The sequence below is a fragment of the Hemitrygon akajei genome, chromosome 1 (genome assembly GCF_048418815.1).
Source record: "Hemitrygon akajei chromosome 1, sHemAka1.3, whole genome shotgun sequence".
NCBI classification, from domain to species: domain Eukaryota; kingdom Metazoa; phylum Chordata; class Chondrichthyes; order Myliobatiformes; family Dasyatidae; genus Hemitrygon; species Hemitrygon akajei.
Genome location: NC_133124.1, coordinates 200,486,616 through 200,513,089, shown reverse-complemented (window position 1 = coordinate 200,513,089; position 26,474 = coordinate 200,486,616). Strand labels below are relative to the sequence as shown.

The 26,474-nt window shown below is 44.6% G+C and overlaps 1 long non-coding RNA gene across 1 annotated transcript in view; it reads right to left on the bottom strand.

Annotated features, from left to right (window-relative positions):
- Positions 1 to 26,474, bottom strand: part of LOC140734546 (uncharacterized) — a 49,893-nt gene that overhangs the window by 2,047 nt on the left and 21,372 nt on the right. The window contains exons 2-3 of the long non-coding RNA XR_012100559.1: positions 3,765 to 3,916; positions 1,626 to 1,750 (exon numbers count right to left, since the gene is read on the bottom strand). This is a non-coding gene — a long non-coding RNA (uncharacterized lncRNA). The remainder of the gene's footprint in view (positions 1 to 1,625; positions 1,751 to 3,764; positions 3,917 to 26,474) is intronic.

Below are 26,474 nucleotides of genomic sequence, written 5' to 3'. Positions count from 1 at the left end.
AGGCCTAATTTGGAATACGGTGTGCAGTTCTGTTCACCGACCTACAGGAAAGATATCAATAAGATTAAAAGAGTACAGAGAAAATTTCCAACAATGTTGCTAGGACTTAAGGACCGAATTATTGGGGAAAGGCTGAATAAGTTTGGACTGTATTCCCTGGAGCAGAGGAGATTTGACAGAGATGTACAATATTATGAGGGGTATAGATAAGGTAAATGCAAGCAACCTTTTTCCCACTGGGGTTGGTGATACTGGAACTAAGGTTATAGGTTAAGTGTGAAAGAAGAATACTTAAGGGGAAACTCAGAGGGTGGTGAAAGAGTAGACTGAATTCCCAATGGAATTGGTAGGTACAGGTTCAATTTCAAAATTTAAGAGACATTTGGATAAGTACATGGATGGGAGGGTTATAGAGGGCTATAGTCCAGGTGCAAGTCAATTGGACTAGGAAGAATAATAGATTGGCATAGACTAGATGAGCTGAAGGGCCTTCTCTGTGCTATGAACTCACTTTCAAGGACTCTTCACCTCATGTTCACTATATTTATTGTTTTTTTTCTGTTTCTTTGTGTATGCATAACTTGTTCTCTTTTGCACATTTTTTTCTCCATCCTGCTGGATGCAGTCTTTTCATTGATTCCATTGTCTTTCATTTGTGAATGCCTGCAAGAAACTTAATCTCGGGGTTCTATTTATGGGCTTTGAACTTTGAACTTTATAGTGCTCTAAGTCTCTAAATGTGCCGTGGGGGAATGGAGCAAATAATCCCACAGCTATTCCACTTGTTTCTCACCCATCTGAAATCAATATCAGATGCTCATCAAGGTCACTATGCCCATCCCCACGTAAGGAGTAAAGACCCTGACTGAGCACAAAGCACTTCCCCCTCTCTGCAAGCAGACTTCCTTGCATCCATTGAGACTGAACAGGGAAGAGTGCGTAACAGACACAATGCTTATTGTGTATCATTCTTTAGGTTGTAGCTGCATGATACTGAAGTCATTTTCTTTGAGTGTCTGAGGCTTTATAAGGCATTTGTCAGACCACATGAAGTATTGTGAGAAATTTGAGCACTTTATCTAAGAAAGGATGTGCTGGCATTGGGGACAGTCCAACGGAGGTTCTCGAGAATTATCCAGGAATGAAAGTAGCTCTGGGCCTGTTCTCTCTGGAGTTTGAAAGGATTGAGGGAGATCTTATTGAAACGTACTGAATATTGAAAGGCCTAGATAGAGTGGACGTGGAAAAGATGTTCCCAATAGTGGAGGAGGAAACAGTCTCAGAATGCAAAGATGTTCCTTTTGAACAGAGTTAGGAAGCAATTTCTTTACCCAGAGGGTAGTGAATCTGTGGAATTCATTGCCACACACGGCTGTGGACACCAGTTCATTAAGTATACTTAAAGCAGAGATTGATAGTTTCCTGATTAGTAAAGGTGTCAAAGGTTACAGGGAGAAGTCAGAAAAATCAGGTTGAGAGGGATAATAAATCAGCCTTAATTGAAAGGCAGAACAGACTCAGTTGGCCTAATGGCTTAATTCTGCTCCTTTATGTGATGGTCTTATGGTCTAACTTGGAAGCAAACATTCAGTGCATGATTCCCATTAAAGAACGAGATTGCTCACCGTACAGCTGCTGGATGGCTTTCCTGTCAGTCCCAGCCAGCTCCACGTCTCTGCCCTTTGCACTGTAGCTGGTCTGCGTCACTGACCCCCTGATGAACGTGTGAGGCAAGCCCAGGCACTGCCACCTGAATCAACAAAGAGGAGTGGAATTCCACATTAGATTGAGAACCAGCAAACAAAGGAGTGGTTCAAAGCCAGAGATCCTCTTCTAGGCCACTCGATCTCACTCTTTGGTTCCATATCCTTTCCCTCCAGACACTATCAATTCTATAAGACCATCAGATATATTTGAGCAGAAGTAGGCCATTCAGCCCATCGAGTCTGCTCTGCCATTCAATCATGGGCTGATCCAATTCTTCCAGTCATCCCCACTCCCCTGCTTTCTCCCCATACCCTTTGATGTGCTGGCTAATCAAGAACCTATCTACCTGTGCCTTAAATGCACCCATTGAAATGGCCTCCACAGCTGCTCGTGGCAACAAATTGCACAGATTTACACCCTCTGACTAAAGTAATTTCTCCCCATCTCTGTTCTAAATGGACATCCTTCAATCTTGAAGTCATGCCCTCTTGTTGTAGACTCCCGTACCATGGGAAATAACTTTTCCATATCTAATATGTTCAAGCCTTTTAACATTTGGAATGTTTCAGTGAGATCTTCCCTCATTCTCCTGAACTCCAGGGAATACAGTCCAAGAGCTGCCAGACGTTCCTCATACGGTAACCCTTTCATTGTTGGAATCATTTTCATGAATCTTCTCTGAACCCTTTCCAATGTCAGTATATCCTTTCTAAAATAAGGAGCCCAAAACTGCACACAATAATCTAAATGTGGGCTCACGAGTGCTTTATAGAACCTTAACATCACATCCCTGCTCTTATATTCCATACCTCTAGAAATGAATGCCAACATTGCATTCGCTTTCTTCACCAACGACTCAACCTGGAGGTTAACCTTCGGGGTATCCTGCACAAGGACTCCCAAGTCACTTTGCATCTCTGCATTTTGAATTCTCTTCCCATCTAAATAATAGTCTGCCTGTTTGTTTCTTCCACCAAAGTGCATGACCATACACATACCAATATTGTATTTCATTTGCCACTTCTTTGCCCATTCCCCTAAACTATCTAAGTCTTTCTACAGGCTCTCTGTTTCCTCAACACCCTCCCCTCCACCTATCTTTGTATCATTGGCAAATTTAGCCACAAATCTATTAATCCCATAGTCCAAATCATCAACATACATCATAAAAAGCAGCGGTCCCAACACAAATTCCCTTTCACAAATTACTGTATCATTTTCCTCCAATGCCTTGTGGCCTTAGGGTCTCATAGACCTAAGGTTTTATGGGATATAGTTTAACGACAACTGGCAGTGATTCAGGTTCTTTCTATGGAATACTGAATGGTGAGCTAACCAACACCTAGTAAAGGATTCAATGGGATTAAGCAAGAGAGATTTCTTAGAATATAAACCATAGAACATAGAAAACACCCAAATTCCTCCTACCTGCACCATGCCCATATCCCTCCATCTTCCTCACATCCATGTGCCCATCCAACAGCCTCTAATGTATTTGCCTCTTCACCCTCAAATCCCCCTTGAATCTACCACCCCCTCCCCCCCCCCGTCACCTTCAATGAATGCCCTCTGGTACCAGGCACTTCAACCCTGGGAAACAGATACTCTCTGTCCACTCTATAAACTTGTAAACCTCTATGGGATTTCCGCTCAGCTGCGATGGCCCAGAGAAAACAACCCAAGTCTCTCCCGCCTCTCATGATAGCACGTGCCTTCTAATCCAGGCAGTGTCCTGGTAAACCTCTTCTCCACCCTCTCCAAAGCCTCATCCTCCTTCCTATAGTGCGGTGACCAGAAATGTCCACAATACTCCAAATGCAGCCTAAGTAGAGTTTCATAAATTTGCAACATAACCTCCTGACTTTTGAAGTCAGTGCCTTGACTAATAAAAGCAAGCATACCATAAGCCTTCTTAATCACTTTATTGACCTGTGTAGCCACTTTCAAGGATGTATGAACATGGATCCCAAGATCTCTCTGCTCAGCAACACTAAGGACCTTGACCTTAACAGTGTAGTGTCTCCTTGTCTTTGCACTACCAAAGTGCAACACCTCACCTTTATCTGGGTTAAACTCCATCTGCCATCTCTCAGCCCATGCATAAATCTGATTTATATCGTACTTCCTTTGGCTGAGAGAATCCAGAACCAACTTAGCAATTTGAAACAGAGCAGAAAATGTTGGATACACTCGGGGGATCAGGTAGTATCTGTGAAGAGAGAAAGAAGGATGAGGACTCTTCACCAGAACTGGGAAAAAAAGATGGAAACATCAGAATGTGAGGAAACAGGACCATTTGGTTCCTGAAGCCTACCCCGTTATTCAATGGCTGATCTGCCTCAGGCCTCATCTCACCTTCAATGCTGCTTCCCCCAAACCCTCAAAACTTAACCCAGTTCCTCTTTAAATATCTCCAATAGTCTCTGTGGATGGTACTACTCAAAACATGCTGCAGAGTGTAATGGACTCAACCCAATTCATCACAGGCACTTTCCTTCCCACTACTGGCAATATCTACAGGAGATGTTGCCTCAAGAAGGTAGATCCATCCACAATGATCCCCACCATCTGAACCATACTATCTTCTCGCAGCTACCACTGGGCAGGAGGTACAGAGGCCTGAAGTCCCACACTAGCAGGTTCAAGAACAGCTGCTTCTCTTCAACAATTTTCAATTCTTGAAGCATCCAGCACAACCCCAGTATAGCAACTCTGACTACCTTGATTGCATTGTACTAAAACAGACTTAGAATCTGATTTCAAATTGTGTTCTTTCTTGTAAAAGTTGTGTATAAATCACGTTTAATTTATGTGTTTTTTTTCTTACCTGATGCTATGGCTATGTGCTTGTGATGCTTCTGCAAGCGTTTGTACATACTAACATGTGGGCATATGACAAACTTGACATATTCTTGTGGAATCTCAGTTACAATATATTCTTACAACACATAAGCCCATCAGGTTTGCACTGACTGACAGAAAGTTCTCATTAATTTTCTCTGTAACCTACTTACCCTCCATTCCCATCATCTCCCCCCAGATTCTACCGTTCACTTACACACCAGGAGCGATTTATAGCGGACAATTAACCTACTTGTTTTGGATGTGGGAGGGAACTGGAACAAAGCACATGATGAGTGGAAGACATGCAGACTCCACGTAGGCAGAACAAAAGGTCACAGATGAACCCTGATCATTGGGAGGTGCAAGGCAGTTGCCCTAGCAACTGCACAGTCATATACCCTGTGTCAAGTGTAATACCAGATTTTTGTACTGCAAATGGAGATTGAGTAGGGAGCAGTCAAAATAAAATTCCTAACAACCTATCATTCTAATCAATATTCATATTGAAATTCAAAGCTACACCATTCCTATTTACTGCAAGCGGCATGTATAATGCTCATTCCTTTTTCTTTCAATATCAGCAATGCTACAGCTCTTGACAATCGAAGATCTTTGCTGAAGTTTATGAAAGTGGGTGTTGCTGCCTCTCAGTGGTTTAAGGTTCTTGCCTTTACTAGTTACTGAAGTGGGTGGTGCTGACTTCTGTCTGACCCTCATGTTCATTTGATAGGACACTTGCTCCTTCTGCTTGACACAGCTCCCAGCTTTTGCTGACGAACGCAGGGGAGATGTCTGCACCCAGCGGGTGGTAAGAGTGTGGGAGGCAGTTCTTCAGGTGGTGGGTGACTGTTGTGTTACATTTAAGGGTTACCTAGATTTTCCCCGACAAGTGAGTGAAAATAATGCAAGTTTAGATGGATTAGATTGGAAAACCCATGCATGGGCCAAATGGCCTCATCATCGGCTATAAATACCAGGAGCCTATAGATCATTTAATCTATCATTGGATACACAAACAGATTCAAGAGGCTGGAAAATATATTCTTGCTCCTGTCTTTAAATTTTCCAAGGTGCATGGCTATCCAGAGACCAATACTTCAGAGTTTGCTAAAGAGAGGAGTGCAAGAGGGAGGTGGTTCACCGGAGAGTATGAGAGTCCAAGCTAGGAGACTTGAGCCAGTTACCTTTGTCTCTCTGGTTGGATTAAACCTTTGTTAGCATCAGCATTCGCCAGCCGTTGGTGTAGTGGTATCCACACCGAACTTCAAGGCGAGTAGTCTGAGTTTGAATCTGGCCGGCTCCTTGCACGCTTTCCAGCTGTGCTGGTTTGAGCATCGAGCTAGTAACTGAGCCTTGTAAAAAAAAATAGATAAATGCTACAGAAATGACAAGGTTGCCACCTGTGAGATTTTACTTGTATTCATTCAGAATGTCAAGGACATCATAGGAACAGAAGGGCATCCTGTATCTTGGCAGCCAGAGAATGAAGGGCTTTACTTAGTTCTCAAACCTTGAAGAGGTTCTCAGGTGTTCACCTGTGAAATGTCAGTCACACTGGAGAGAAATTAGTCTCAATAGACAGTGAGCACAAGGAGGTAAATAATGTAGACACAAGAGATTGTGGATGTAGGAGTCTGGAGCAACAATCTGCATTTTCTCCCCCTCCCCAACTCACTTTTATTGTTTTTCCCTCATTCTGGTTGCGCTCTCATGCTCTCCCTTCCACTCCCCGACCCTCATGACCTGCTCATCCTCTCCCTCTGGTTCCGCACCTCCTTCTCTTCCTCCCATGGTCCACTGCTTTCTCCTATCAGATACCCTCCTCTTCAGCTCTTTAGTTCTCACATCATCCCCTCTCCCCACCCATCCACCTCCCCCCTGAACTGGTCCCACCTATCACCTGCCCACTTGGACTCCTTCCCCTCCCCCCCCCCACCTTCTTATTCTTGCTTCTTTCCAGACCTGATGAAGGGTCTCGGCCCAAAAATGTTGACTGTTTACTCCTCTCCATAGAAACTGCCTGCTTGCTAAGCCCCACCTGACATTTTGTGTGTTGTTCAAGATTTCCAGCATCCGCAGAATCTCTTGCATCCTCTAGCAGACTGTTTGTTGCACAAGAAGCAATCCTCATGAAGGATAGTCCACGTAGAACAATATAATGTTGAAATAAGCCCTTGAGTCTGCACTTACCATCAATCACGGGTGCAAGATTAGTCTCCCGTTCTATCCTCTTCACATTATGATCACCTCCACTCGCCCTCACCCGATTTACAGTGGCCAGTTAACCTACTGACTTGTATGTCTTTGGGATGCAAGAGGAACATGGAGCACAGGGAGAAGCAGAGTCAGGGATTGAACCTGGATGTCTGGTGCTCTAATGCAGTGGTTCTCATAACTGTGCCAAGTGTGGCTTTAAAGATGTTGGCTAAGGGATATGGGCACAAACATTGGAGAAAACTCCACCACTCTTCTTCAAAATGGTCACGTATGATGTTCTACAGACATCTTAGCAGACAGAAGGCATCTTGGCTGAGAGACAGGACCTTCAACATTATGGCTCTCTCTCAATGTCACACTAAAGTTGTCAGCCTGTGATGATGTCCGGGAGAGAGCCTTGTGTCCACCTAAGAAAGCAAGAATCTCTCTCTCCACATTGAGTTGGCATTGTATAGAAACATAGAAAACCTACAGCACAATACTGGCCCTTCGGCCCACAAAGCTGTACCAAAAATATCCCTCCTTAGAACTACCTAGGCTTTACCAATAGCTCTCTATTTTTCTAAGGTCCATGTAAGCCATTCAAAAGTCTCTTAAAAGACTCTATCGTATCCGCCTCCACCACCGTCACCGGCAGCCCATTCCACGCACTCACCACTCTCTACATAAAAAACTTACCCCTGACATCTCCTCTGTACCTACTTCCAAGCACCTCTCATGCTAGCCATTTCAGCCCGGGGGAAAAGCCTCTGACTATCCACACGATCAATGCCTCTCATCATCTTATACACCTCTATCAGGTCACCTCTCATCTTCCGTCACTCCAAGGAGTAAAGGCTGAGTTCGCTCAGCCTATTCTCATAAGGCATGTTCCCAATCCAGGCAACATCCTTGTAAATCTCCTCTGCACCCTTTCTATGGTTTCCACACCCTAAATGTACAATATACATGTGACAAATAAAGCTAATCTTTTAATCTTCATCTTTACTCTTTAACTGGGATTGCAGGCATGAACTTTCTTGCAATGTGGTGTTTTATTCAGGTTAAGGGCTTCAGATGCCTTCCAGGTCTGCTGGCAGGGAGCTGGAGACAAAGGCAATGAGCCTGTGTCTCTAAATTCTTAGCCATAAACTCTACCGGACAGATTTATTTATCCTGTGATTTGCCTTGGGCTTAATACCAGGAGCGATATCTGGGGGGCACCTCAAGTCAACATTTGAATCCATCAGGATAAGGAACAATTTGAAGATTAGGGAATGGCAGTCACAGTCCCAAAGGAATGGGAGGTTTTGAGGTAAGAATGAAACCTCTTACAACTGAAGGCACAGCAGCATAGTGGTTAGCACAACACTACTACAGTGCCTGTGACCCAGGTTCAATTCCCACTGCTGCCTGTAAGGAGTTTGCACGTTCTCCCCGTGACTGCATGGGTTTCCTCTGGGTGTCCCGGTTTCCTCCCACATCCCAAAGACGTGAGGCTTAGGTCAATTGGTCACATGGGAGTAATTGGGCAGCTTGGGCTCATTGGGCTGGAAGGGCCTGTTACCGTGATGCATCTCGAAATAAATAAATAAATTTAATTAGCTAGGTACCTTTAGGAGTAACCGGTCAAAGCAAAGGTAACAGGTCGAGCTGGTATCTCAGTCAATCAGAGCGAGGCTGGGGCTGGGGCTGTGGCCACTCTCAGTGTTACTAATGGGTTTTGCAGGTCCATTTGGTGAGAATGATCAGTCAGCATTCTACATCATGCAGCCCAGCCTCACACTCATCACTGTAGACAAAGGACCAATCAATATTTTGTGATTTAACGCATCCTTGTTTTGTTGGGCTATGAAGATATTTCAAAGTGAAGTTTCCATTACCTCTACATCTCACGCAGTCCCCTCCTCCCCACCCCCATCACCAACACTTTGTCAATTTCAGAGGCAAGCTGGCAAGGACGTCACTTTCAAAAGCTCTAGTCTGGCTGCAGTTTATTGGCTGCGAAATTAGTCTGAAACATCGCCCTCATTGGAAGATTTCAGAGCACACAAGCTTGCATATTCTCTGCCAAGATTTAGCCAACATATCTGGGCAACTTGGCCCGTGATCAATCACAAAAGCAGCTAGCAATGCTTTTAGCTTCCCTGTGCTCCATCTTTCTAGGCTCTTGACTTTGAACAGTGAAATGCTGCCTAATTTGTCCAGTTGCTCTGAACGCCTTTTAAAAGCTTTTTTGGAACACACACATTCGTCTTGAAAAATTCATCTCTCGGTTATGCAGTGGCTGATTTCAGAAAAGATTAGTCTTGTGGCCAACATTCTCTCTTCCTTGAGAGTTTATGACCTTCCTGTGGTTCAGCACCCCGCCATTAGCATCCCAAGGTCACTGGAAGCTCTGCTATCCTGGCCGTGTAAATGCAGTGTCAGCAAGAGCAGGTCAGGGCTTGGGCATTCAGTGGCAAGTGATTCATCCCCTGACTCTGCAAAGCCTTTGAGATGAAGAGGAGAAGAGCCAGACATAAGGGCAGAAAAAGCAAAATAGTCATGCATTTTTCTCAATCCACCTAGGGGAAACAGAGGCAACAGGAACTTCCAACAAGCAACTGAAAATTATGGGTAACAGAAACAGTTCGAAAACTGTGCGGAATGAGCAAGGGAGTAGAGGACTCTTTCAGAGGGCTAGAACATGGACAATGGGCTAAATGGCCTGTTTTGTGATATTACAAACCAAAGCAACAATTTCTGATGAAGGGTCTTGGCCCGAAACGTCGACAGTGCTTCTTCCTATAGATGCTGCCTGGCCTGCTGTGTTCCACCAGCATTTTGTGTGTGTTGCTTGAACTTCCAGCATCTGCAGATTTCCTTGTGTTTGCAACAATTCACCCTGCAGTTGACCGCCATAAGACCATAAAACCAGAAGTTATAGGAGCAGAATTATACCATTTGGCCCATCAAGTTTGCACCATCATTTGATCATGGCTGATTTATTATCCCTCTCCATTCCATTCTGCTGCCTTCTCCCCGTAACTTCTGACTAATCAAGAACCTATCAACCTCCACCTTAAATTTACCCAATGACTGCCTATAGACTCATGTATGATTCCAACCTCCTGATTCATTGATCTGAACTCTGAGTTATGTTCCTGCGTTTAAACAATTGCCAATCCTAACCCAGTCTGAACCGGCACAGTAGAGGAAGTGAAATAACACTGTTGCTCATTTCCCCATTGGACATCTCCCAGTGCAGTGATTCCCAGGTTTTCGAGCAATGTCCATTGCAGTTGGTGTTTCTTCCGGACTCACATGGTGTCACATTACATGGCAGGGAAATGCAGCAGATTATGGGAGAGGAGGGCATCTCTAAATCAAGGCTGCATCACTCTGAGCAAGAGTCAGAGTCATAGCAAGGGAACCGGCCCTTCAGCCCGATTGGTCTATGCTGTCCAAGCTTCCCATCTAAACTAATCCCATTTGCCCTGGTTCGGCCCAAATCCTCCTAAACTTTTCTTGTTCAAGATTCAAGATCTTTTCATGTCACCATGGTAGAATTGGAAAAACCGGATTGAGGAGGCAGTTGAGTGTGAGAAGCCAAATACCGGGAGCTGGTGGAGCAGGATGGAGGGCACATTGCAAAAGCCTATAGAGGTGTGGAGCCAAGCTCTTGCTGTCTGATCACTTTGCAGAACCCACTCTCTCCTTGACATAGCGAGGGCTACAAAGAGAAGAGCCAACAGGACAATCACAGAGTCTGTTGAGCAAGCTCTGGATCAAGAGGTGCGACCCTGGGACCAGTGCAGCTGGGACACAAGCCAGGGCCTGGGCAAGGGAGCCTGATATTGAAAGGCTCGAAACACCCGATGACCCCAGGTTACGTCCTTGATGACGTGTCCCAGCGCATCCTAGGGCGTATCACGGCACCAATGCCATTTCTGTAGACAGGTGTAAAGGAGAACGAAATCATTGTCAGATATTATGCAGCACAAAAAAACACAAATGAAAAAGAACACATTAATAATTAAAAACACAATAAATACTGTATACTCACATAAGATAGCTTATATACATAGATTGAATGTTTGTCCATAAAGTGGCATTAATCACAGAAGTGTCTGTACATAAGATGATTCTGACAGGAAATGATAAAGTACTGGTGGTTGGGGTTATGGAAGGGAGGTTAGTGGTTGAGATGTTGATCAGCCTTCGTACTTGGGGAAGAGTAACTGTTTCAGTGGTCCTGGCATGGACACTACATTGCCTCCTCTCTAATGGGAGTAGGACAAGCAGTTCATGAGCAAGGAGGCTGGGATCCTTCATGATACTACTGGCTCTTTTCCAGCACCTTTCTGTATGTATGTCCTTGACGGTGGGTTGGGCAGTTTTGACTGCCCGTTGTGGAACTTTCCTGTCTGCTGCAGTGCAGTTTCTGTACCAAGCTGTGCTGCATCTTGTTAGGATGCTCTCCTCTGTGCTTCTGTAGAATGACGTGAGTATAGACGTGCACAGACCAGCTCTCTGTGCCTCCTCAGGAAGTACGGCCATTGTTGAGGTTTCCTGACCATGTAGGATGGGTTCTGGGGCCTGAGTGCACTCCCAGGAGATTGAAACTGCTTCTGGTTTACGCTGCTGTGCCGCTAATGTAAAGGGGGGAGGGTGTGTGAGTGGTGAGAGTTCTGCTGGAGTCAATAACTATCTCCTTTGACATTAAGGAAGAAGTTACTTGTTTTTCCAAATGCCTGTTAATGTCCCTGCCTCAACCATCTCCTCTAGCAGCTCATTCCATATACTGACAACTTCTGGGTGGAAAAAAATCTTTTTAAATCTCTCCCCTCTCACCTTAAATCTCAGGATTATTCCCCAGCCTGAGGAAAAATATTGTGCCTATTCACCCTATCTGTATTCCCCATAATTTTATACACCTCTGCAATATCATCCCTCGTTCTCCAATGCACCAGTGGAAAAAGATCCAACCTGTTCAACCTCTCTCCATAACTCAGAACTGCAGGAAAGATGCCATGGAGAAAAAGCAATAAAGTCCCGTCATTGCAAAACACACAAACTGCTGGAGGAACTCAGTGGGTCAGGCAGTATCTATGGAAATGAATAAGCAGTCAACATTTCGGGCCAAGACCCTCCATCAGGGTAAGGTCTGAGCCCAAAACATCTACTGTTTATTCATTTCCATAGATGCTGCCTGACCTGCTGAGTTCCTCCAGCATTTTGTGTGTCTTGCCTTGAATTTCCAGCATCTGCAGATTTTCTTGTGTTTGATAATCCCACCAATGTCCTTGATAGCATAGATCATAGAAATAAAACTACCAACAATGGTTTAGCCCAATGCAATCCACAGAGTAGTGATGAGCACTACTTTGCTGTACTGAAGCATGAACAGCACATCAAAATGTTACAATACTAGGTTCAACACGGTAGTGTAGCAGTTAGCACAATGCGTTTGCAGTGCCTGCAAAGTCGCTTCAATGCCCATCAGTGTTTGTAAGGAATTTGTACACTCTCCCCATGACCACATGGATTTCCTGCAGGTGCTCCAGTTTCTACCCACATTCCAAAGACATGTTGCTTAGTATATTAATTGCTCACATGGTTGAAATTGGGCGGTGCAGGTCCCTGGGCTGGAACGGCCTGTAACTGTGCTGCATCTCTAAATAAAATATAAATGAATAAAAAACTTCAGAATGTCTTGAGAGATGGTTCAATGTAGACTATTGAAATGACTGCACACCTGGGAGGGCAATGCAGTGACTTGTTACGATCAAAGGTGATGGAAGCAGACACAACAATATGTTCTCAGACATACATTTGAAAAGGAACATTTTCAGGCTTATGGGTCTTTTAGGAGAATGGAGTTGAGGAGGAAATGGATCAGCCATGATCAAATAGCTGAGCAGCCGAGGGGCCAAATGGGCTAATTCTGCTCCTATGTCTTATGGTCTTACGGTCAGATGGTGAGTTGGGCTGAAGTCAAAGAACCAGCACGGACAGAATGGATTGAATGGCCTAATGATAAACAGGTTCTTTCTTTTAGGGCAAAAAGAAGCTCTCAACCTCTTATTTATTTATTTATTGAGTGGCAGCATGGAATAGGCCCTTCCAGCCCTTCGTGCCGTGCCACCCATCAACCCCCGATATAACTCTAGCCTAATCACCGGACAATTCACAATGACCAATTAGCCTACTAACCAGAAAAAAACAGAAAAACTGCAGATGCTGGAATTCTAAAGAGCACTCACAAAGTGCTGGAGGAACTCAGCAGGCCAGGCAGCACCCATGGAAAAGAGTGTAGTTGACGTTCCCGGCTGAGACCCTCCATCAGTCCCGATGAAGAACCTCGGCCTGAAACGCCAACTGTACCCCTTTCCATAGATGCTGCCTGGCCTGCTGAGTTCCCCCAGCATTTTGTGAGTGTAACCTACTAGCCAGTGTGTCTTCAGGCTGTGGGGGAAACCGGAGCCCCCGAGGGGCACCCATGCGGTCACGGGGAGAAGGTACAAACTCCTTACAGAAAGTGACGGGAATTGTACCCCGGTTGCCTGTACTGTAAAACTTCATGTTAACCACTATGCTACTGAGCCAGACATCATGAGGAAACAATCCAACTGCCTCATCATCTGCAGGTTTTCAGTCAAAACCCGAGCTGGCACAATTGACCATGAAATCAAAACCTTCGACTGCTATGCAATACACATTGAGCTATGGAAGTGTGGGTCACAAAACGTTGCAAAAATTAACGCAGGAGTTTGTAATGAGAAGCCAAGAATCTCAAGGCAACGATTGATGATAAGGCAAGTTTTATCCCAGATTTGATCAATAAAGAGATTAAAAGAAGAAAAACTGCTAAATCATTTAAACCTGAACAATGGTGCAACTGTATGTCACAAAGAGCAAGGCGCTGCAAGCCAAGTGAGTCTTGGCAACACGTACAACAAGCTGGAGGAACTCAGCAGGTCGGGCAGATTCCGTGGAAATGAGCAGTCAACGTTTCAGGCTGAGACCCTCCGTCAGGACCGAAGAGGGAGGCGGCAGGGGCCCTATAAAGAAGGCGGGAGGAGGGTGGGACCCACCTTCTTTATAGGGCCCCTGCCCCCTCCCTCTTCAGTCCTGATGAAGGGTCTCGACCCGAAACGTTGACTGCTCATTTTCACGGATGCTGCCCGACCTGCTGAATTCCTTCAGCGTGTTGCTTTGACCACAGCATCTGCAGTGTACTTTGTGTTTACAAAATGAGTCTTGACTAGGTAGGTAGCAGTTTCACATTCTAAAGCGTAAGGGTGGGGGTGAAGACCTGTCCCAGGCTGGTGCAACCAGGAGAACCACATGCAAAATGCTAGAAGAACTCAGCAAGTCAGCTAGTGTCTGTGGAGGAGAAGAAACAGTCGACATTTCAGGCTCAGACCCTTCATAAGGACATGATAAATGGTCTTGGGTCGAAATGTCTCCTATCGATTCCCCTCCATAGATGCTGCTTGACATGCTGAGTTACGCCAGCATTTTGCGTATGGTTTACTCTGGATTTCCTGCATCTGCAGAATTTCTAAAGGCAAGGCAAATCACTGACTCGCTGCTCCAACTACCCAGGTTCAGTCCCAAACTTGGTTGACGTCTATGGCCACTCTGTGACAACATGAGTTTTCTTCAGTCAGCATAGTTTCCCCTCACGTCCCAATGAGGTGGGAATTGGTAGGGTAATTGGCTGCTATAAACCACCCTTCGTGTGTAGGTGAGTGGGGGGAGAAGAAGGAGGGAATTGATAGAAATGTCGGGAAGTCCATGGGGAAATAGAAATGATTCAGCAGCCAGCATAAACTGAACGGGCTGAATGTTTTCCTTGTACATCATATGGAAATATAGAACTCAGAAAGCTTTAGAAGATGTAAGTCTGAAATAAAAGCAGAAAATACAGTAAAGACTCAGCAGGTCAGGGAACATCCCTGGGAAGAGAAGTATTCAGAATGGTTCAAACCCAAAACATGGGATGTTTCTCATCCTACAGATGCCGCCCAACCTGCTGAATTTTCTATGTGGAAATGTGTAGGATGTTTTCTGTGAGTTGATGTTCCGCAGCACTTCCAACATAACCACAATGACTCACTTGAAGAGAACACGAGGCACTTTGGGACGCACTAAAGTTGAGAAAGGTACATAGTAAATATGCTGATTTCTGTACAACAATAAACAAGGGTTTTCCCACGCTTGTTGTTTGAAGTGAGTGGCAAGTGGTAAGAACTTCACAAAGTTCTCCTAAACGCAAGAGATTGTGCAGGTGCTGGAAATCCAGAGCAATGCACAAAATGCTGGAGGAACCCAGCAGTTCAGGCATCATCTATGGAGGGGAATAATCAGTAGACATTTTGGGGCTCGACCGGAAACATCGACTGTTTATTCCCCTCCATTGATGCTGCCTGACCTGCTGAAATCCCCCAGCATATTATGTGTTGCACAAAATTATCCTTTTCAGATCAATGTTCAATTTATTGGTCACTCTTCGGAAATGTTGAGGAAGAGATAAAGAGATCAAAATCATTGGAAAGTTCTTCGGTGAATGGTGTAAGGTAAGCCAATAATTCAAAACCTTGCTTCATGACAAGGAACTTGTTGGTCTTCCAGTACAAGGAGTCATCCACAAGGGAATGCTGCCGACTTGTAACTAAGGTGTTGAATAATTGGTTAATCCTAATCACAATTTTCAAAAGAAATATTCCATGACCTTTATTTCCCCTCTACTTCCCATAATTTTATGAGGTGATTTTAATTTTAAAATAAACTTTATTCATTGAAAGTATCTATCAAAAACACAAAATTGTGCATGGCTTTTTTTTGCATCCAGTAGTTGATAGTGTTGTCAACTCCATACTTTCCTAGTATGATGAGGTTAACAAGCCTATCCCATGTGCAAAGCACTATTACCTTGCACATGACTTCTTTGAACAACACAATCATGAAGTGTTTGTGCAGCTGTTACACGGGACCCAGTTCCCCAGTTTCCAAGGGCAACAGGACCTTAGAATGCATTCTTTCCCTGCAAAGCCTTTGCTTTGACTGCAGCCAGCTTCAGTGAATCCTTCAGCACATACTCCTGAATCCTGGGGTGTGCAAGGTAAGAGGCCAGTCATTTAAAAGGGAGGTGCATGGAAATTTCTTTTTGTATGTCTGTGGACCATCTGGCTAAGTGGGTTTTGGAGCCTAGGTCAATAGATCTTAAAGGGTCAGCATAACATCATGGGCCGAAGGGTCTGCTCTGTGCTGTACTGTCCTATGTTCTATGCACAAGATAGAGGAAGGCATTTTTCTGAAAGATAATGGAACTCAGGGCACTGGGCTGCTGGTACCAGTGATGGCTTGAGAGCCAGGCTACATCAGCCATGATGGTGTTGAATAGCAGGGCAGGCCTGAAGGGGCTGGTAGCCTACTATTGCTCCCATTAAATTGTGCTCATGTGTGCTTATGAGGCTGTTGCAAATGCCACCCCCGACCAATCTCCACCAGTCATTCTGCTTGAAGTCTTCTGTTTTGGCAGAAGCTGACCTCAAACTAATTGTGCCGGACTGTTTAAGGGGCACCTTGGAAGTCAGGGAGAGGCAACAGCCTGCACAATCATGAATACACACTGCATCATCTTCTCGGCTGCCTTAATTGCCAGAGCCTCGGATTAAAGCGCAATATTGACAAATTGTATCCTTTCATCAGCACTACACCCTCAGAAAAATAAACTCCAAGGAATGGGCAGCGAGATCAAAAATTCATCCTATGCCCTCTGACGGATGGATAGAGGGCAGAAATACAGCTGTGGTTAAATTAGCAGATGATTATCTAGTGGCTTGGATTATTGACTGGACAAGCAAGTTTGAATCCCACTAGTTGAGCTGGGAATTAATATACAAATAAATAAATACATCTGGAGTTAAAACACTGGCAAGAGAAAATCTGCAGTTGCTGGAAATCTAAGCAACACAGACAAAATGCTGGAGGAATTCAACAGGGCAGGCAACATATATGGGAAAGCGTAAACAGTCGACGTTTCAAGCCAAGACCCTTCATCAGGAGTGGAGAAAAAAGATGAAAAGTCAGAGTGAGAAGGTGGAGGGGAGAAAAGGAGGAAATACAAGGTATAGGTGATAAGTGAAACAGGGAGGAGGTGAAGTAAAGAGCTGGGAAGTCAATTGGTGAAAGGGGTACAGGGCTGGAGAAGGGGTATCTGATAGGAGAGGATAGAAGGCCATGGAAGAAAGGAAAGGTGGAGGAGAACCAGAGGGAGGTGATGGGCAGGTAAGGAGATAAGGAGAGATAGGGAAATGGAAATGGGGAATGGTGAAGGGGTGGGGGGTTGACATTACTGGAGATTCAAGAAATCAATGTTCATCCCATCAGGTTGGCTACAAAGATGGAATATAAGATGTTGTTTCTGCAACCTGACTGTGGCCTCATTGCAGACCAGTAGAGGAGGACATGTCAGAATGGGAATGGGAAGTGGAATTAAAATGAGTGGCCACTGGGATATCCTGCTTTATCTGATGGACAGAGCATAGGTGCTCAGCGAGGCGGTCTCCCAATCTAAGTCAGGTCTCAGCAATATACAGGAGCACCGGACACAGTAAGTGACCTCAACAGACTCACGAGTGAAGTGTTGCCTCAGCTGGAAGGGCTGTCTGGGGCCCTGAATGGGAGAGAAGGCAGGTGTAGCACTTGTTCCAGTCGCAAGGATAAGTGCCAGAAGGGAGATCAGTGGGGAGGGATGAATGGACAAGGGAGTCATGTAAGGAGCGACCCTTGTGGACAGCACACCTTCCCCCTCCCCCCCCCCCCCCCCCCATCACATGGATTCTGCAAGCAGTATTTGTTATTTTCTGCTGCATTATTCCACAGTGGTGACGTTTGGAAATCAGCAATACCTACCTTGATAAACTGGAGGGATCAGAGGTTTACATGGTAACGAGTGACAACAGAGCATCAGGTTGAAGACCAGTATTGCCAATCTTTGTTGGATCCTACTTACAAGGTACGGCTCACGTAGGATAGCTCGGGAAACTCCCTTTAGCTGCTGAAATTGTTAAAGGTGCTAAACCTGGGCAAAAAAAAGACAGGAGTCCTGAAGAAGGTTCTTGGCCCGAAATGTCAACTGTTTACTCTTTCCTGCAGAGGCTACCTGACTCATAGAGTTCCTCCAGCATTTTGTGTGTGTTGCTGAAGGAGGGTGAAGAGACTGCCGGAGGAACTCCATGGGTCCAGGAGCATCGGCGGGCCAAAACACTGCATCAGGTCTAACCCCGAAACAACAGCATTTCCTTCGCCCCCCCCCCCCCCCCACAGATGCTGTTCAACCCACTGATTTCCACTTGTTGCTCTGAATTCTAGCAACAGAAGAGATTCATGAGAATGATCCTTAGAATGAAAGAGTTAACATATGGGCAATGTTTGATGGCTCTGCCCTGTACTTGCTGGAGTTTAGAAGAATGAGGTGGAGGGATTTCATTGAAGCATCGAATATTGAAATGCCTGTGTAGAATGAGATGGCAAGTATGTTTCTAATAGTCGGGGAGTCTAGGACTAGGGGGCAAGGCATCAGAATACAAGGACGTCCCTTTGGAACAGAGATGAGGAAGACTTCCTTTAGCCATGGGGTGGTGAATCCGGATGTGGAGGCAAAATCATTGGGTACGTTTAAAGCAGAAGTTGGTAGGTTTTTGATTAGTAAGGGTGTTAAAGGTTACAAGGATAAGGCAGGAGAATGGGGTTGAGAAGAGTAAATCAGCCATGATCAGGTGTCACAACAGACCTGAATGTCCTAATTCTGCTTTTAGCGTCCTAAGGTCTTACGTTTTTATGACCTAACCCAGTTTGTAAATCTTGCACGCACACTGCAAACATCAGCGGCAAGGTACACATTGCCAGTACGAGCATGGCATTCCAGATCAAGATGAGTCAAGTTCTTGCAGCTGTCTGCAGTGGTCCAGCAGCTCCAATCTCTGAAGCCCGTCCTTAAGGTGATATACCGCAATGTAAGCAACACTCTTCCATCTATTGGGGAGCATTGCAACTGAATCAATGATGGGACATGGGAGGTAATGGCTGGGGATGGGGTGGAGGGGGGGAATATTCCCGGGGGAAATGTCCAAAGGGTGATACTTGTCCTGCCCTTGCCAAAGAGATCCCTACAAAGTCATGCGCCATGTGTGAAGGTCAGCATTCTGCGACAGCTCGTGCTTGTTCATGTCGGCTAAAGAAAAAGTTGGTGAAGCCTCTTCTCCACGAGCTTGGAGCTGGGTGACATGCCTCGTACATCAGTGAGCAGCAAGCAGTGAGAGGTGGCAGAGATCAGCTGCAGGGGCTTGCAGTGTTCCAGAGGCTAGGAAATGGAGTGACCTTGACCCTAAGCTGTATGGGCAAAGCTGCCGAGGCATATTATTTAAAGTGGCAGGTCATTGATCTCAGGGCACAGAATGCTGTTCAAATGTTGTCCCTTTAAATATTACAGATCAATTGTAACTGTTCAATGGAAAAAATGCCAGGTTAAACTAAAACCCCAACAAAAAGCCAAGAGTCACTGACACTCAGGAAACAGCACAAACTTTGCTGTACTCTGCATCACGCCAATTTTCAACAGCACAACACTGTTTTATTGTGAAGTTGTACAAATGAATTTCCTAGCTGAAAACCTGGCAAAAATCATTGGCAAGACTATAACTGCGACTCATTTTCCTAGCGCCTCACTCACTGGGCCTGTGGGAAGCCACTGTGAATTACAGCCTGCTCTATCTGTTTCCTTGAGCCGTCAACTTAAAGCTCGAGAACAAAGGAAATCTGGAATTTCTGCAGTGTATTTCTCATCCTGGAGTACTCTGCAGCCCCAAGCACTTTCAAAGTGTGGGAGCTTTAATAATGTGAGAAAGTTATCAGTCAGACTGTGCAAAGTTAACTCCCACATATGACAGTGTATTAATCAGATAAAGAGATTATAAAGAGAATGAGGGATAAATATTGGCATCGATGATTATATTCACACATTTCGACCCTGATTCTGAATTTAGAAACTTAGAATGGTAACATTTAATTTACAGACTCAGACCAAATGGACTAACTCTGCTCCTGTATTTTGTAGTCTTTTGGTCTTATAATTTCCAATGGCCTGATATCTAGAGGTGGAGAGATTTATATGCATTATTGAAATTGTGTGTTGGCGCATGGCATAGTGGGCAAGGCATCAGACTAGTAACCTGAAGGTCACTGTTTCGAGCCTCAGCTGAGGCAGCATGTTTGTGTCCTTGAGCAAGGCACTTAACAACACATTGCTCTGCGACGTCACCAGTGCCAAGCTGCATGGGTCCTAGTGTCCTTCCTTTGGACAACATCGGAGGCGTGGAGAGGGGAAGGCCTGCAGCTTGGGCAACTGCCGGTCTCCCATGCAACTCACATACTCCCTGCCCGGTCCTGCGTCCTGGAAAATTCCAGGCGCAGATCCACGGTCTCTCGAGACCGACGGATGCCACCACGATTGAAATTATACTTTTCGTGAAAGAAGCACAACAGAAATATTACACTTTCACCGCACTCCGCACGATGAGCTTTATACTGTATTGTCCAGCACATTTTTTTGTATTGTGCATGATGCTCCTGCACATGCGGTAATAGAACAAATGAAACAGAAAAGGCTGGAGAAGCTCAGCAGGTAAGGCAACATCTGTGGAAGGTTCCAATGAAGAGTTATCGACCTAAAACGTTAACTCTGTTGCACTTTCTGCAGATGCTGCCTGACCTGCTGTTCCCAGCGCTTTCTGCCGAGAAGGTGACGGTTGAAATTGTCTGTGCCGTGATTTATATTCCAAGAGGATATGTAAAGCAAGCAGGGCTGGCGCTCACGGATTGAAATCCATCGGCAATTCCCAAGGGTGAGTAGGGATTGCGATGTCCGGGCCAAGAAGAGAAGGAGGGGGTGGATAACCCAAGTGGAAAACCGGAAGGTGTGTGCAAACAGGAACGCACGAGGCGCTATGGTAGCATAACACTATTGCAGTGCCCCTGTGACCTGGGTTCAATTCCCGCCTCTGCCAGTAAGGAGTTTGTATGTTTCCCCATGGCTGCTTGGCTTTCCTCTGGGTGCTCCAGTTTCCTCGCACATTCCAAAGATGGACGGGTTAGTAGGTCACATGAGCGTCATTGGGCAGAGTGGGTTTGCTGGGTGGGAATGGCCTCTTACCACGCTGTATCTCTAAATAAAATAAAACATATAAAATATAGTAAGGAGGTCTTCTGTACATAGAGCATAGCTTTTTGGCCCTCCATGCTTGTGCCAAGCAAAATGCCAAATTAAACTAAACCTATTTTGCCTAAGTGTGATCTGTATTCTTCCATTCCCTGCATGTTAATATGTCTATTTAAAAACCTCCATAATACCACTCTCATATCTGCTTCCCCCACTATCGCTGACAGCCTATTCCACACATTCTGTGAAAAATACAGCTCCCGTAAACTTTTACCATCTCACATTAAATGTGTGTCCCTGGGAACTCAATATTTCTACCCTGGAAAAAGGATTCTGTCTGTTTATGCCTCTCTTAATGGCTCTGTTTCAGATTTTCAGCATCTGCGGTGCTGTGCTTTTCAGGGAGGGCCATTTTTCTCCAGTTGTGGTCAGATTATGAAAGGTGTATGTGAATGGGAGAGAGTGGAAGTGGTGAGTTTATAGATCGGTGCAAGTATTAGCTTGAAAGATGTGCATTAGTGTTGGTTTCCGTGTGTGTATCTGTGTGTGCATTAATTGTGTGTCTGTGTTTGTGTGGGTGTGGATGTGGTATCCCGGCAGGTGTTGGAGACTTTAATCCTTTTACAAGACATGCCAGATGTGTGTTGATGTAGTAAACACAAACACTTTTTTTTTAATTGAGTTCCTCTTTGCCAAAACCACAATAACCCTCAGGAACCATTTACTATGCCAAAAAACAATTAAATGAGGTGTCATTGTTCTCAGGGAATGCAGCGAAGAGTAATAAAAGCAAGTTGTGAATAGTGGTATTGGACCCGTTGGCCTGAATCCAGCCTCTGCATTTTCGTTACAAGGTGCTGGGCAAACAGTACTGCAGCTTCAAGGTGGACGTAAGCAAGATAATAAGGAGACTAAGAAAGCCACAGTGTCCTTGGAAAAGTTTCTAACAGCCACAGAGGGAAGTCACAGCATAAGCATACAAGTCATTGAAATGCTATAGGCCTACAACTTATATTGAATCTTGGTTGAGTGACATTAATGTGAAGTCTTTATATAATGAAAAGAATACAGAGGCAGTAAAAAAAAAACTTAGTCAAATGAAACAGAGCAGAGAGCTTAAGCCTAAAAAGCGATATTGAATAGATTCTTTTCCGCTGGGACAGTGAAACTGAGGGTGATTCCACAGGTTCTGAAAATCGTGATGGGGTTTGAAAAGATAAATGTAGAGAGGATGCTTCCTACTGCAGCCAGGACCAATCCTGGGGGGCAATAAATGCTTAATAGTAATTCATAAATATGTAAGAATATCACTAACAAATGTATTATGGGTTGCACGAAGTACCAAAGAGCAGTGAGAATGGGAAACATCCTGAGGGGACGGTTGAGGTGAATAGCAAAGAGGCGTTTAACAGGAAGTTGGATGAATGGAATAAGGAGATAATATAACAAAAGCTTTAAAACTAGTGGAATCAATAAACTTCATACCATACAAAGTGAGCTCAGAGTAGATTATTCATCTTAAAGAACCATTGAACCAATTTTATAATTGCCATCTTATTTAGCTTGTAATGATAGTTGCTTTTTTTTTACTGAGTTAAGTATTGTATGTAATTAGTTTTGCTACAACAAGTGTATGGGACATTGGAAAAAAGTTGGAATTTCCCCATGGGGATGAATAAAGTATCTATCTATCTATCTATCTATCTATCTATCTATCTATCTTCCATTTATTGTTGAAATCTTCTCTGAGGAATGAATTATTTTGCGTTATCTTAATCAGAATCGGAATCAGGATCAGATTTAATATCACCGGCATATGTCGGGTAATTTGTTAACTTTGCAGCTGCAGTACAATGCAATACATAGTAACAGAGGAAAAAACTGTGAGTGACAGTGTGAATGTATTTATATTAAGTAGTTAAATTGAATAAGTAGCGCAAAGCAAGAAGAGAAAAAAAGTAGTGACGTAGTGTTCATGGGTTCAATGTCCATTCAGAAATCAGATGGGAAGAAGTTGTTTCTGGATCATTCCGTGTATTCTATCGGGCTTCTGTCCCTCCTTCCTGATGAGAACAATGAGAAGAGGAATTGTCTTAGTGGATGGGGGTCCTCAATAATGGCCATTTTGAGGCAGTGCTCCTTAGAGGAGTCCTAGGTACTACGCGGGTTAGCGCCCATGATGGAGCTGACTAATTTCATGACTTTCTGCAGCTTAATCTACATTTCCTCTGGCATAGAATAAATATTTTATCTTTCCTTTGAGCTATTTGAGCTATTGAGCTATTGAGCTAAGAGACTACTAGACAGGTATATGGAGGAATTTAAGGTGGGGGGTTATATGGGAGGCAGGGTTTGAGGGTCGGCACAACATTGTGGGCCAAAGAGCCTGTAATGTGCTGTACTATTCTATGTTCTATGTTCTATTTGGTTCGGAGTTGGGATATTGAGGTGCGGAATAGAATTGTTTGAAACCTTCAAGGGTTTTGGAGGAAGGAATGGAATCATAAATCACAGATTGAAAATAATTAGGAAATGGTGAATGGGGAAATAAGTCAGGTTTAATGCAGCAAAGCTGGCATCGTGATTTCTGTAGGGGCAGTGGAAATAGATTCAGTAATATCTTCCAAAAGAATTTATGCTTTAACAGTGAATCATTAGCAAGGTCATGGTGTGAAAAAGGGAAGAGGGATGCACAGTATTTTTATGGCTTTCTCCTGCACTGCAAAGTTTCAGGTTTATTTGCAGCCCTTTGATACCAGCTCTGTGCTCTGCTCTTTATGTGTGGCACAGTAACACAGCCCGAGGGGCTGCTGCCTAAAGTCCCAGTAACCAGGGTTCAATTCTGACCTTGGACCTTGTCTGTGCGGAGTTTATGCATTCTCCCTATGACTACATAAGTTGCCTCCCACATCCACAATGGCATGGGGGTGGGGGAGGGGGGCAGTAGCACGGTAGTGTAGCAGTTAGCACCGTGCTTTACAGTACAGGCATCCGGGGTTCAATTCCTGACACTGTCTGTAAGAAATTTGTACATCTTCCCTGTGACCCACCAGTTGGTAGGTTAATTGATCATTGTAAATTGTCCCATGATTAGGCTAGGATTAAATCGGGGGATTACTAGGCAGCGGGGCTCAAAGGGCCAGAAAGGCCTGTTGCACACTGTTTGTCAATAAGAAAATAAATGCTGGTTGGAAAGTTAATTGTCCACTGTAAATCCCCCTAGTTTATAGGTGAGAGGTACAACCCAGTGAGAGGTCATGAGAGTGTGAGGTGAATTGAAAATGGGAGTAATTAAGGATTAGTATAAGTGAATGCTTGATGGTCAGCATGGATTTGATGGGCCGAATAGCCCGTTTCAGTGCTGTAGCTCTTTATTACGCTGTGAGTCTTTCTTACAGGATTAGTTAATAGGTTTATTGTTATCACATCTATTGAGGTACAGTGAAAGTACTTGGTTTGGCATGCCGTGCATACAAATCAGGTCATCATATCAGTACATTGAGATAGTGCCAGGGAGAAGCATTATCAGAATGCGGAATATAGTGTTATGGTTACAGGGGAAGTGCAATACAGGCAGACAAAAAGGTGCAAGGCCATGATGAGATAGACTGTGAGGTCAAGAGTCCATCTTATCATACTAGGGAACTGTTTAGTAGTCTTGTAATAGTGGGGTAGAAGTTATCATTGAGCCTGATGGTGTGTGCTTTCAGAATTTTGTATTTTCTGTCCATTGCTCTTTATTGGTTACAGCTCAGCATTTAACACCATCATCCCCTCAAAACTAATCAGTAAACTCCAAGACCTGGGCCTCAATACCCCCTTGTGTAATTGGATCTTGGATTTCCTCACTTGTAGACCCCAGTCACTTCAGACTGGCAAAAACATCTCCACAATCTCCATCAGCACAAGAGCAGGCAAGGATGTGAACATAGCCCCCTATTCTACTCGCTTTTCTCCTGTGACTGTGTGGCTAAGTACAGCTCCAACACCAGATACAGGTTTGCCGATGACACCGCTGTTGTGGGCTGTATCAAAGGAGGTGATGAATCAGCATACAGGAGGGAGATTGAAAACTTGGCTGACTGGTGTAATAACAACAACCTCTCACTCAATGTCAATAAGACCAAGGAACTGATTGCAGACCTCATGAGAGGGAAACCAGAGGTCCATAAGCCAGTAATCATCGAAGGGTCGGAGATGGAGAGGGTCAGTAACTTTAAATTCCTGGGTGTCACTATCTCAGAGGACCTGTCCTAGACCCATTGTATAAATATTATTGCGAAGAAAACATGAGAGCACCTCTACTTTCTCTGGAATCTGCAGAGGTTTGGCATGTCGTCAAAAAACTTGGCAAATTTCTCTAGATATGTGGTGGAAAGTGTGCTGACTGGCTGCATTATGGCCCGGTGGTACGGGAACACTCTAATGCCCTTCCCTTGGACAACATCAGTGTGTGGAGAAGGGAGACTTGCAGCTTGGGCAACTGCCAGTCTTCCATTTAAAAAAAACCTTGCCCAGGCTTGCGACCTGGAAACTTTCCAAGGCACAAATTCATGGTCTTTCGAGACTAACGGAACCCTACTACTACTATGGGAACACGAGGACCTTAAAGCAGAAAATCCTACACAACGTAACGGATTCGGCCCAGCACATCTCAGGTGAAGCCCTCCCAACCATTGAGACATCTATATGAAACATTGCCGTAGAAAAACAGCATCCATTGCCAAAGATCCTCACCACCCAGGCCAGGCTCTTTTCTCACTGCTGCCATCAGGTAGAAGGTACAGGTGCCTCAGGATTCACATCACTATGTTCAAGAACAATTACTACCCTCAACCATCAGGTTCCTGAATGAAAGGAGATAACTACAGTCATTTACAGATTCTGTTACATTGCTATTTCATGCTCGTGATTTATTGCTTTTATTTATATCTGCATTTGCACAATTCATTAACACTTCCTGATGTTTACAGTTTACGGATACTGCCCTATGGATTTACTGTATACCAGCAGAAAAAGAATCCCAGGGTTGTATGTGGTGACATGTTTGTACTCTGATAATAAATTTTACTTTGAGGTATGTGCCTTTACTTTGAACAATGGGAGAGCGTAGAAGAGGGCAGAAAGTCGGGATGGAAGGGGTATTTGATTACATTGGCTGCGTTACCAAGGCACTGAGAAGTGTAGAGAGGCTCCATGAAAGGATTACCATGAGAGACGCTGATGCCCTCAACTCTGCAGGTTCTTGGGGTATCAGGCATAGTAGCTACCACATCAAGCTCAGAAGCATCAGATACGATGCTTTCTATGGTGCCTCTACAAAATGGGTGAGGGTCACTGAGACAATAGGGGATCACAGAATGATTACAGCACGGAAGGAAGCCACTCAGCCCATCATATCTGTGCCAGCCCGCCATCAGATCAAGGTCGCTGGTTCGACATTTCCCCGTCCCTACCCATCCCTTCAGTGAAGCCTTGCAATATTTTTTCTTCTTCTCTTGTTTGCTGGGTGCCT